Genomic DNA, 14,312 nt, shown 5'->3' with positions numbered 1-14,312 from the left:
GTTTAGTTTTTTTTTTTTTTTTTTTTTTTTTGGCGGTATGTGGGCCTCTCACTGTTGTGGCCTCTCCCGTTGCGGAGCACAGGCTCCTGACGTGCAGGCTCAGCGGCCATGGCTCACGGGCCCAGCCGCTCCACGGCATGTGGGATCTTCCCGGACCGGGGCACGAACCGGTGTTCCCTGCAACGGCAGGTGGACTCTCAACCACTGCGCCACCAGGGAAGCCCTGTTTTTAGTTTTTTGAGGAACCTCCATACTAGCACTGACTTGTAATTAGAATGGCTTTAAGTACATGCATCTAGTTATTTTGTCTACCCTTCCAGTTTTCCACTGAAATGACTGGAAAAAAAAAGAAAGAAAGAAAGAAAGAAAGTATATATCAGTACTAGGCAACCACATACCAGAAACTATGAGAAATTTTCTACAAGACAAACTGCAGATGGGACTGGAATGAGAAAAGAACAACTGATGTTCAACCCTTTGCCTGCTTGATAGGTTCATAGATGAGACTTCAGCAGCCATACCCCACTGATGCCCTTTCCTTGGAGCAACTAGGCCAAGAGCCAAGGTGAGTTCTGACACACGTAGAAGGGCACAACTGAATCCCACCAGGGTATCAGAAGAAACTTACAGGCTGCTGGCTTACAATTGATGTGGGTGGCCGCATGAGGCAGGAGGAAGACAGAGCTGAGTCTGGCTTCTTAAAGAGGCAAGAACCCCAGAATGAGAACACTAAGTTGGTCTATTACAGCAAACGGAGGGTTTAGCTCCTTGCCATGACTATCTCTAGCTCTAGTTTCCTTTCTACACTCCTCTAGGAGTACTTAACGCCCGCAGTGTAAATTAGATGTTCCTCTTTTCCTTTTATCTGCACCTGAAAATCTTAACAGACATCCATCTGAGATCTCAATATGAACAAGTATAGACTGCCTAAAAAAAGGATGGAAAAAAGAATCACCTAACGTGCGAAAAGGTATTAAATTGAACAGAAGGATACCAATCTAAGGAATAAGTATCCCTCTAGAACAGTCATTGTGAAAACTTTGGAAACTTTCAATTTCATACGCAACAGTAACGGCACAAGGACAGATAAATAAGATCATTGGAACAGAACAGAAAGTCTACAAATACACCCAAACATATATAATCGCTTGACTTATGACAAGCCACCACTGCAGGTCAGTGGGGAAAACTGATCTTTCAATAAATGGTGCTCAATCTATGGGATATCTGTATGGAAAAAAATTAACCTTGTCTCTACCTCATGCCAAAAACAAAAATTAATTCGAGATGGACTACACACCTAAATGTGAAAGGTAAAATAATACAACTTCTAGAAGAAAAAAACAGAAGAATATCTTCATGATCTTGTAGGCAAATAGTTCTTAAATAGGACACAAAAAGCACTAATCATTAAAGAAAAAAATTGATAAATTTGACTTCATTAAAATTAAGAACTTGTGTTTATCAAAAGACACCATTAAAAGTGAAAACATGGGGGCTTCCCTGGTGGTGCAGTGGTTAGGAATCCGCCTGTCAATACAGGGGACACGGGTTTGGGCCCTGGTCCGGGAGGATCCCACATGCTGTGGAGCAACTAAGCCCGTGCGCCACAACTACTGAGCCCACGTGCCACAACTACTGAAGCCTGTGCCCCCAGAGCCTGTGCTCCGCAACAGGAGAAGACACTGCAGTGAGAAGCCCACACACCGCAACAAAGAGTAGCCCCCGCTCGCCACAACTAGAGAAAGCCCGTGCGCAGCAATGAAGACCCAATGCAGCCTAAATAAATAAATAAATAAAATTAAAATTAAAAAAAAAAGTGAAAACATAAGCCAAGGCAGAGATGGGTTTTTGTTTTTTTTTTGCGGTATGCGGGCCTCTCACTGTTGTGGCCTCTCCTGTTGTGGAGCACAGGCTCCAGACGTGCAGGCTCAGCAGCCATGGCTCATGGGCCCAGCCGCTCCGCAGCATGTGGGATCCTCCCGGACTGGGGCACGAACCCGCATCCCCTGCATTGGCAGGCGGACTCTCAACCACTGCGCCACCAGGGAAGCCCGAGAGATGGTATTTTTAACACATAAATGTATATCCAACACAGTACTTATATATAAAGAATATTTTAAAAATTATTCTATAAATTAACAAGAAAAAGACAAGCCATCAAAAGGAGAACGGGCACAAGTCAGGAACAGGCACTCCACAGAAGAGGATATCCAAGTGACCAAAAGCAGAAGAAAAGGTACTCAACATCATTATTCTCCAGGGAAATGAAAATCAAAATCACAATGAGATCCTTCTGCACACCCACCAGAATGGCTAAAATGAAATCCAAAACCAAAATCAAAACCGAGAGTTGGCAAAGGAAAGATGTGGAACAACTGAAGTTCTCATATACTGCAGACGGTCATGTATATTGGTACAACCACCTTGGAAATCTGCTTGGCATTGTCTACTGAAGTTAAACATACATCTACCTTATGACCTAACAATCCCATTCCTAGGTATATATCAAAGAGAAATAGAGCATATGTCCACCAAAAATGTCCATGGCCGCTTTATTCATAGTAGCCAAGACTGGTAAAAGAAACAAACTTTCATCAATAGTAGAAGTAGTAAACTGTGGTGTACTTATACAACAAAATACTACACAGCAATAATGAGGAATGAACTACTCTTACATGTAATAACATGAATAAATCTCTCATAGATTGTGTTGAACAAAAGAAACAAAGGGGGGACTTCACTGGTGGTCCACTGGCTAGGACTCCAAGCTCCCAATGCTGGGGGCCCAGGTTTGATCCCTGTCAGGGAACTAGATCCTGCATGCCGCAACTAAAGATTCTGCACGCTGCAATTAAGGGTCCCGTATGCCACAACAAAGACCTGGTGCACCCAAATAAATAAATAAATATTTTAAAAACAAACAGACAAACAAAGAGTATGTACTATATGATTCCATTTATGTACTGTTCAAAAACAGGCAAAACTAATGGATAGTGAATGAGATCAGAATAACTGTTACCTGTGTAACGGAGAGTATTAATGAGAGGGGGCATAAAGGAGCCTGCTGGGATCTGAGAAATATTCTGTATCTTGAGCTGGGTGGCAGTTAGCATGTCTTTTTTTTTTTTTTCTTTGCAGGATATTTCTTTAATTCAGATCATGCAATTTTGGAAATAGGTATAAGTCACATTCAACAGTATCTTTTATTAATAATACAGATGACATTTTTTAAACATCTTTATTGGAGTATAATTGCTTTACAACGTTGTGTTAGTTTCTGCTGTATAACAAAGTGAATCAGCTATACGTATACATATAACCATATGTAAAAATATACTGAGCTCAAACTTAAAAGTAGTGCATATTACTTAATGAAGGTTAAACCTCAATAAAAAAGTAAAAAACAAAAACACACACAAAAAACACACAGAGTAAACTGCATTTCAATCTAGATTTTGGCAGTCATATTAGAAAATGATCAGGAAAAAATACAGGTAAGGCTATAAGCAGCAGTTAAATATAGTAATAGAAAACCAAATTAGTGAAATGAATGACTTCGTTGAGCCTCTTCTACAATACAAAAGAAAATATAGAGATGAAAATAATGGTTGGGGGAGTAAAGACGTGAAAATAGAACCCTAATCTTTAAAAGCTATTCCAGAAAGATCAAGACTGACAGGAGAAGAGCAATTATTTTAAAAAATGAGAATGGAAAGGGGGGGGAAAAAAGGAAAAGTAAACTTTCCTGAGTGAATAAGGCCTGAATATTCAAAGGACATGCTAAGAAACTTAATAACGGGAGACCAACACCTTCATTAGAGTTGGCAAACAAAGTGGGTTTTGGGGGCTTTGTTTTATTATTTTTTTAAATGAATCTGAAACTTCATTTGTATTCAAATGGGAAAGAGTGCTGTGATCAATTATTAATGCCTGTCTTTGGCACAGAATGAAAGCATATTTATCAGACATTTGCCATCCTTGACCCAGACATACCCTGGTTCAGTCTTTAGTTTCCAAGGACAATGAGAAAAAATAATCCTGTAAGTATTAAAACAAACAAAAAAACAAACAAACAACAAAAACCCCACACAAACCTGATTGGCCTCAGCCTCGACTTTTGTGCCCCCAAACTGCCCCATTCATGTAGAAGGGCAAAAGACAGACATTCTCAGATAAACTAAGACTTAGAAACATAATAAACATTTTTCTTTCAGAAAAAATACTACTTAAATATGTATCCCAGTATAACAAGATATTAGAAAAAAATTGAGACCACTGTTAAAAAAAAATCAAGAACATCTTCAACAAATAAAAGGCATTTAGGAAAAAAGAGAGGTGCACACCAGTCAGAATGGCCATCATCAAAAAATCTACAAATAATAAATGCTGGAGATGGTGTAGAGAAAAGGGTATCCTCTTGCACTGTTGGCGGGAATGTAAATTGATACAGCCACTATGGAGCACAGTATGGAGGTTCCTTAAAAAACTAAAAATAGAACTACCATATGACCCAGCAATCCCACTACTGGGCATATATCCTGAGAAAATCATAATTCAAAAAGAGTCATGTACCCCAATGTTCATTGCAGCTCTATTTACAATAGCCAGGACATGGAAGCAACCTAAGGGTCCATCGACAGATGAATGGATAAAGAAGATGTGGCACATATATACAATGGAATATTACTCAGCCATAAGAAGAAACGAAATTGAGTTATTTGTAGTGAGGTGGATGGACCTAGAGTCTGTCATACAGAGTGAAGTAAGTCAGAGACAGAAAAACAAATACCGTATGCTAACATATATACATGGAATCTAAAAAGAAAAAAAAGGTTCTGAAGAACCTAGGAGCAGGACAGGAATAAAAACGCAGATGTAGAGAATGGACTTGAGGACACAGCAGGTGGAGGGGGAGGGTAAGCTGAGATGAAGTGAGAGAGTGGCATGGACATATATACACTATCAAATGTAAAACAGATATCTAGTGGGAAGCAGCCGCATAGCACAGGGAGATCAGCTTGGTGCTTTGTGACCACCTAGAGGGGTGGGATAGGGAGGGTGGGAGGGAGACGCAAGAGGGAGGGGATATGGGGATATATGTATACATATAGCTGATTCACTTTGTTATACAGCAGCAACTAACACAACAATGTAAAGCAATTATACCTCAATAAACATGTTAAAAAAATAAATAAAAATTTAAAAAGGGAGGTGGGAGAACTGTTATACATGAAAAGACCCTTAAGAGACATATCAACCAAACACAAAGTATGAAGCTTGCTTAGATTTTAATTCTGACAAACCCATTGTGAAGTGGTATTTTGGAGATAGTCTGAAGAATTTGAAAATAGACTATATGATATTAACAAATTATTAATTTTGTTATGTATAATAATGTTATGTTATGCTAGAAAGAAAGCCTTACAAGTTAGACATATTTACTGAGTTTTTCTGTTATAATGAATGGAAGTTGATTTAAAACCTCCAAGAACAAAAATCTGGCAGGGGGACAAAGAGAATGATTGAAAAAATATTGGCAAAATGTTGACAACTGTTTAATTTACGTGGTGATTCATTAAACTATTCTCTTTACTTTTCTTGTAGTCTGAAAATTTCAACAGTAAAAGGTAAAAACAAAAAGACCCCAAACAACAAATACTAACCAAACAAAACCCAGGAACATAGTAGACAAATTGTATTAAAAAGCAAATGGCGGGGCTTCCCTGGTGGCGCAGTGGTTGGGAGTCCACCTGCCAATGCAGGGGACGCGGGTTCGTGCCCCGGTCTGGGAGGATCCCACAGAGCGGCTGGGCCCGTGGGCCATGGCCGCTGGGCCTGCGCGTCCGGAGCCTGTGCTCCACAACGGGAGAGGCCACAGTGGTGAGAGGCCCACGTACTGCAAAAAAAAAACAAAAAAAAAAACAAATGGCATAAAGCAAAAAGAGTAAAGATACTTAATTCTATAAAAGTGATGTTAATAGGATTCTTAAACAGTGCAAATGTCAAAAAGTACTCTTCAGAGAAAAGATACACAATGTACACACACTGTAAAAACATTTAATGATAATAGGGTTGAGAGTATATAGTGGTTAATCTGGACCTACAGCATATGTTTGAATTACTGGATATATGACCTTAGTTAAAAACCTGAACCTTTTTGTGTCTCATTTTTCTTCATCTATAAAATGGGGATAATGACAGTACTTACACAGGTAGAGTTGTTGGGAATATTAAATCCTGGCACATTGTAAACCTTCAATAAATAGCTACTATTATCTAAAATCTCACTGATACCTATACTAACTAGGAAATGGAGAAGTGGTAAGAAAAGGAGGAAGCAGGAAGTCCTACATTTACACACGGGGGTGCGTGGCAGAAACTGCTACTCGTTTCCCATTATCTGCTCTCCTTCTCTTCCTCTGTAATAAAACTCTTGATTTTTAGCTGTGCATATGGTCTACCTAGAATAAAAATATTTCCCAGTCTACACTGCAGCTAGGTTTGGCCACGTGACTCAGTTCTGGCCAATAGAATATAGGCAGTAATGTGCATGAACTCCCAGGAAAGGCCCTTAAAGAAAAAGACATCTATTATTTTTTTTTAACTGCATTCCTTCTTTAACTGTTTCTACTTCGCACAGGCTTGCATACGGATGAGGTGGCTGGCATTCCAATAGCCATCTTAGACTATGAGGGGTCCTTGGAAATGAAAACCATGTATAGCAGAGCAACAAAATAGAAAGAAACTTGGTCCATGACACCATGGAGCGCCAAACCAGAAAACCTCTGGTTTTGAGAGGGAAATGTATTTCTATCTTATTTAAGTTACTGTTATTTTGGGATTTTCTGCATCTTACAGCTGAACATAATCCTAACTAAAATGAGAGACAGTTCTATCCTATTTAATTGTTCTACTTGATAAGTAGAGAAAAAGAACTTAAAGTATTTTATTTTAAAAATCAGAGATAAACAAGTGGAATTAAAATGCCATGAGCATAGTGGTATGGTGTTGGTTGCACAACACTATGAATGTTCTAAATGCCACTGAATTCTTCACTTTAAATGGTTAATTTTTATGTTATATAAATTCGTATAATTTCACCTCAATAAATTAAATCTTTAAAAATACCCCAAAGTAGGGCTTCCCTGGTGGCACAGTGGTTGAGAGTCCGCCTGCCGATGCAGGGGACATGGGTTCGTGCCCCGGTCGGGGAAGATCCCACATGCCACGGAGTGGCTGGGCCCGTGAGCCATGGCCGCTGAGCCTGCGCGTCCAGAGCCTGTGCTCCGCAGAGAGGCCACAACAGTGAGAGGCCCGCGTACCGCAAAAAAACAAAAAAAAAACCCCAAAAAACCCAAAGTAGAAATTAGTAACAAAAGTTTAAGAAATCCAACTATAAAAACAAAACTCCCAAATAACTTTAGAATCAAAGAGAAAAAATCAAAATCACAATTAAAGACTCCTTAGAAAATGGTCATTAGAACAGTACACATCTCAATGAATTAGAATGTGGCCAAAGTATTAGTAATCTCATATTCAAAGCCATAAAGCTTTTAAGTAAACTAATAAGAAACAAATGAACGCAGAAGATCCAACACAAGTAGGAGAACAAAACAAGTCTAAGAAAAATAAGAGGAAAAAAATAAAGATACAAATAAAAATTAATGAATTAGAAGACAATAAATATAAGAGCTAGTTTTTAAAAACTAAGAAACACATACTGCTAACAAATTTAAGAAAAAAATCAAAGAACACAAATTAAATTAGAAATGGAAAGCGGATTTATAACAAATCCTTAATTTTTAATTAGTGAAGAGATATCAAAAATGTGAAGGGACTTCCCTGGTCGTCCAGTGGTTAAGAATCCGCCTTCCAACGCAGGGAACATGGGTTCGATCCCTGGCCGGGCAACTAAGATCCCACATGCTGCGGGGCAACTAAGCCCACATGTTGCAACAAAGAGACCACACACTGCAATGAAAGATCCTGCATGCTGCAACTAAGAGCCAACGCAGCCCCCAAAATAAATAAATAAATAAATAAATAAATATTTTTTTAAATGTGAAGATTTTAGAGAATTGGATGATTTTCTGGATAATGTCAGTCAACAAAATTGACACAAGAAGTGATAAAAATGTTCCATATCCTCATTGTGGTGATATTTACACTATTGTATACTTTTGTCAAAACTCATCTAACCGAACACTTAAAATTGTTGAACTATTTATTATATGTATTTATATCTCAATAATCCTGCCTAAAAATTTGATGCAAGAACTAAGGAATCTTCAAAAACACATAACAAAGGAAGAAACAGAAACAGGAGGTGTCAAAGTTTTTCTTTACAAAACTATTAGAGGCTGAGATGCCTTTATAGGTAAGTTCCTTCAGTTCATTTACCTATTCAGCCAATAATATTTATTAATGGTATGGGGAGGGACCCATTCTCCAGGCACTGCTCTAAACACTGGGGAGTAATACAGTAAATAAAATCACAGTTTTTACATTCTAGTGGGGGACAATAAATAGGCAAAGCAAAAACAAAACAAAAACCAATTGTCAGGTAGGTGATGGTAAGTGTTAAGAAGAAAAATAAAGTCCAGTGAGGGGACAGACAGTGCCTGGGGCAGACTGTTCATTTCTACAGATTACTGGTAAAAGACTTTCTGATAAGGCTAGCTCATGAACAGGAATCTGAAGGCCATTAGGAAGTAAACTATGCAGGGGGGTAACAGCAGAACAGAAGTGCAAAGGCCCAGAGGCATGAGTTGTTTGGCATGATTAAAGAATGAGCAGGCCAGTTTGACCAGTGAAGAATAAGTGAATAGGAGAGTGGCAGGAGATGAGGTCAGAAAGGATGTAAGCCTTGGTAAGGGCTTGATATGTTTTATGAGTGAGATAGGAATCCTCTGAAGGGGCTTGGCAGTGGTGTTAACCAATCCAGCTTACCTCTTAAAAGATCACACTGGCTGCTGTGTTGAGACTACACTGAAGGGGGGCAAAGATCACAACGTGCCTACGGTAATAGTTTAAGCAAGAGAAGGTAACATTTTGGACAAGGGTGGTACTACTAGAAATGGTTAAATGGCTGGATTCTGTACAGATTACAAAGGTAGAGTGAAAGGACGACTGCTGAGAGGCTGAAGGTAGAGTATGAGAGAGGGAGTCAAGAAGGACTCTTTAAGTAATACACACTATACACTTGCCAGGTCACAGAAAAAGAAAAGCTGCTTCCCATTTCTTTGTATGAAGTCAGTACACCCAAATACTCCAACACTCAAAGAAAAAACAGCAAAGACAGAAAAGAGAGGCCAGGCCCACTACGGAAATGGATGTAAATATCCTAGGTAAAACCATAGCAAATCAAATGTAGCAGACCATTAAAATATAACACAAGGGCTTCCCTGGTGGCGCAGTGGTTGAGAGTCCACCTGCCGATGCAGGGGACACGGGTTCGTGCCCCGGTCCAGGAAGAACCCACATGCCGCGGAGCGGCTGGGCCTGTGAGCCATGGACGCTGGGCCTGCGCATCCGGAGCCTGTGCTCTGCAACAGGAGAGGCCACAACAGTGAGAGGCCCGCATGCAGAAAAAAAAAAAAAAAATATATATATATATATATATAACCCAAATAGTGTTCATCCCAGTAAGAAAATGACAAGTCAAGTTTAGAAAACATTAATTTAACACATCACATATAAAGAAGATGTGAAAAAAACTATAAGAAACACAAATACATGGAGGCTAAACAGTGCACTACTAAATACCCAACAGATCACTGAAGAAATCAAAGAAGAAATTAAAAAATACATAGAAACAAATGACAATAAAAACACAACTACCCAAAACCTATGGGACGCAGCAAAAGCAGTTGTAAGAGGGAAGTTTATAGCAATTCAATCTCACCTCAAGAAACAAGAAAAATCTCAAATAAACAATCAAACCCTACACCTAAAGCAACTAGAGAGAGAAAAACAAGGAAAACCCAAAGTCAGTAGAAGGAAAGAAATCATAAAGATCAGAGCAGAAATAAATGAAATAGAAATGAAGAAAACAATAGCAAAGATCAATAAAACTAAAAGCTGGTTCTTTGAGAAGATAAACAAAATTGATAAACCCTTAGCTAGACTCATCAAGAACAAAAGGGAGAGGATGCACAGAAATAAAATTAGAAGTGAAAAAGGAGAAATCACAACTGACACTGCAGAAATACAAAGGATTACAAGAGACTACTACAAACAACTATATGCCAATAAAATGGACAACCACGAAGAAATGGACAAATTCTTGGAAAGGTACAATTTTCCAAGACTGAACCAGGAAGAATTAGAAAATATAAACAGACCTATCACAAGTAATGAAATTGAAACCATAATTAAAAATCTTCCACAAACAGAAGTCCAGGACCAGATGGCTTCACAGGCTAATTCTGTCAAATATTTAGAGAACAGCTAACACCGATCCTTCTCAAACTATTCCAAAAAATTGCAGAGGGAGGAACACTCCCAAATTCATTCTATGAAGCCACCATCACCCTGATACCAAACCCAGAAAAAGATATCACAAAAAAAGAAAATTATAGACCAATATCACTGATGAACATAGATGCAAAAGTAATGAACAAAATACTAGCAAACAGAATCCAACAGCACATTTAAAAGATCATACACAGGGACTTCCCTGGTGATGTAGTAGTTAAGAATCCGCCTGCCAATGCAGGGGACGGGGGTTCGAGCCCCGGTCTGGGAAGATCCCACATGCCGCGGAGAAACTAAGCCTGTGTGCCACAGCTACTGAGCCTGCGCTCTAGAGCCCGCAAGCCACAACTACTGAGCCCACATGCCACAACTATGAAGCTGCACACCCAGAGCCCGTGCTCTGCAACAAGAGAAATGACTGCAATGAGAAGCCCGCACACCACAACAAAGAGTAGCCCCTGCTCTCCACAACTAGAGAAAGCCTGTGCACAGCAACAAAGACCCAACGCAGCCAAAAATAAATTTAAAATAAATAAATTTATTTTTTAAAAAAAGGATCATATACCATTATCAAGTTTGATTTATCCCAGGGATTCAAGGATTCTTCAATATATGCAAATCAATCAATGTGATACACCACATTAACAAATTAAGGAATAAAAACCACATGATCACCTCAATAGATGCAAAAAAGCTTCTGACAAAATTCAACACCCATTTATGATAAAAGCTCTCCAGAAAATGGGCACAGAGGGAACCTACCTCATAATAAAGGCCATATATGACAAACCCATAGCAAGCATCACACTCAATGGTGAAAAACTGAAAACATTTCCACCAAGATCAGGAACAAGACAAGGATGTCCACTCTTGCCACTCTTATTTAACATAGTTTTGGAAGTCCTAGCCACAGCAATCAGAGAAGAAAAAGTAATAAAAGGAATATAAATTGGAAAAGAATAAGTAAAACTGTCACTATTTGTCAATGACATGACACTATACATAGAAAATCCTAAAGATGACACCAGAAAACTACAAGAACTAATCAATGAATTTGGTAAGGTTGCAGGATATAAAATTAATGCACAGAAATCTCTGGCATTCCTATATATCAACAATGAAAAATCAGAAAGAGAAATTAAGGAAACAATCCCATTTACCACTGCAACAAAAAGAATAAAATACCTAGGGATAAACCTGCCTAAAGAGGTGAAAGACTTGTACTCAGAAAACTATAAAACACTGATGAAAGTAATCAAAGATGACATACACAGATGGAGAAATACACCATGTTCTTGGATTGGAAGACTCAACATTGTGAAAATGACTATACTACCTGAAGCAATCTACAGATTCAGTGCAATCCCTATCAAACTACCAATGGCGTTCTTCACAGAATTAGAACAAAAACATCTTACAATTCGTATGGAAACACAAAAGACCCTGAATAGCCAAAGCAAACTTGAGAAAGAAAAACGGAGTTGGAGGAATCAGGCTCCCTGACTTCAAACTATACCACAAAGCTACAGTAATCAAGACAGTGTGGTACTGGCACAAAAACAGAAATATAGATCAGTGGTACAGCACAGAAAGCCCAGAGATAAACCCACGCACATATGGTCACCTAATTTACAACAAAGGAGGCAAGAACATACAATGGAGAAAAGACAGCCTCTTTAATAAGTGGTGCTGGGAAAACAGGACAGCTGCATGTAAAAGAATGAAATTAGGTTGGTTCCATGTCCTGGCTATTGTAAACAGTGCTGCTGTGAATATTGTGGTGCATGTTTCTTTCTGAATTATGGTTTTCTCAGGGTATATGCCCAGTAGTTGGATTGCTGGGTCATATGGTAGTTCTACTTTTAGTTTTTTAAGGAACCTCCATACTGTTTTCCATAGTGGTTGTATCAATTTACATTTTCACCAGCAGTGTAGGAAGGTTCCCTTTTCACCACACCCTTCTAGCATTTATTGTTTCTAGCTTTTTTGATAATGACCATTCTGACCAGCGTGAGGTGATACCCCATTGTAGTTTTGATTTGCATTTCTCTAATAATTAGTGATGTTGAGCATCTTTTCACGTGCCTCTTGGCCATGTGTATGATGAAATGTCTATTTCATCATAGAAAAAATGTCTATTTAGGTCTCCCACCCATTTTTTAGCTGGACTGTTTTTTTGATATTGAGCTCCATGAGCTGTTTGTATATTTTGGAGATTAACCCTTCGTGTGTTGTTTCATTTGCAAATATTTTCTCCCATTCTGAGGGTTGTCTTTTTGTCTTGTTTATGGTTTCCTTTGCTGTGCAAAAGCTTTTAAGTTTAATTAAGTCCCACTTGTTTATTTTTGTTTTTATTTCTATTACTCTAGGAGGTGGGTCAAAAAAGATTTTGCTGTGCTTTATGTCAAAGAGTGTTTTTCCTATGTTTTCCTCTACATGTTTTATAGTGTCTGGTCTTACATTTAAGTCTTTAATCCATTTGGAGTTTATTTTTGTGTATGGTGTTAGGTAGTGTTCTAATTTCACTCTTTTACCACAATGTTCATTGCAGCACTATTTACAATGCCAGGACATGGAACCAACCTAAATGTCCATTGACAGATGAATGGATAAAGAAGATGTGGTACATATATACAGTGGAATATTATTCAGCCATAAAAGGAAACAAAACTGAGTTATTTGTAGTGAGGTGGATGGACTCAGAGTCTGTCATACAGAGTGAAGTAAGTCAGAAAGAGAAAAACAAATACCGTATGCTAACACACATATATGGAATCTAACAACAAAAAAAAGAAATGGTACTGATGAACCTAGTTGCAGGGCAGGAATAAAGAGACAGACATGGAGAATGGACTTGAGGACATGGGGTGGGAGGGCAAAGCTGGGGTGAAGTAAGAGTAGCATCAACATACATACACTAGTGAATGTAAAATTGTTGGCTGGTGGGAAGCAGCAGCATAGCACAGGGAGATTGGCTCAGTGCTTTGCGATGACCTAGAGCGGTGGGATAGGGAGGGTGGGAGGGAGGCTCAAGATGGAGGGGATGTGGGGACATGTGCATGCATATGGCTGATTTGCTTTGTTGTGCAACAGAAACTGACACAGTATTGTGAAGTAATTGTACTCCAATAAAGATCTATTAAAAATAAGTAAATAAATAAAGAAGATGGGTACATATATATACAATGGAATACTACTCAGCCATAAAAAAGGATGAAATAATGCTGTTTGCAGTAACATGGATGCAACTAGAGATTATCATACTAAGTTAAGTAAGTCAGAAAGAGAAACACAAGTACCATTTGATATCACTTGTATGTGGAATCTCAAATATGACACAAATGAACCTATTTATAAAATAGAAACAGAATCAGGGACATAGAGAATAGACTGGTGGTTGCCAAGGGGGAGGGAGGTGGGAGAGGGTACGAGAGGTAGTTTGGGATTAGCAAATGCAAACTGGTGTATATAGAATGGATAAACAAAAAGGTCCTACTGTATAGCACACGGAACTATATATAAACCATAACGGAAAAGAATATCAAGAAGAATGTATATATAACTGAGTCACTGTGCTATATAGCAGTAATTAACACAACACTGTAATTCAACTATACTACACTTCAATAAAAAATAAAAAGAAAGAAAAAAAACACATCACATAAATTAATGAAAGAAATAAGTGATTGGCTAAAAAAAGAATCAATAAGAGAATTTGACGTGATAGCTGAATATAAACGTTAGCTTTTCCCAAGTACTACGTAGAAGGTGGAATGGAAAAAATTCCATTCATTATAGCAAGAAAATCAATGAAAAAACGTGGAGACATAAAA

The 14,312-nt window shown here is 38.4% G+C and overlaps 1 protein-coding gene across 3 annotated transcripts in view; it reads right to left on the bottom strand.

Moving 5' to 3' along the window:
• SMG6 (SMG6 nonsense mediated mRNA decay factor) overlaps positions 1–14,312 on the bottom strand; it is a 235,198-nt gene that overhangs the window by 42,787 nt on the left and 178,099 nt on the right. The gene's annotated exons all lie outside the window — the stretch shown is intronic.

Source organism: Monodon monoceros, unplaced genomic scaffold (assembly GCF_005190385.1).
Source record: "Monodon monoceros isolate NGI ecotype Baffin Bay Population unplaced genomic scaffold, NGI_Narwhal_1 Super_Scaffold_9, whole genome shotgun sequence".
Classification (NCBI taxonomy): Eukaryota; Metazoa; Chordata; class Mammalia; order Artiodactyla; family Monodontidae; genus Monodon; species Monodon monoceros.
The sequence above is the reverse complement of the archived record's forward strand: the minus strand, read 5'-3'. Positions and strand labels throughout refer to the sequence as shown.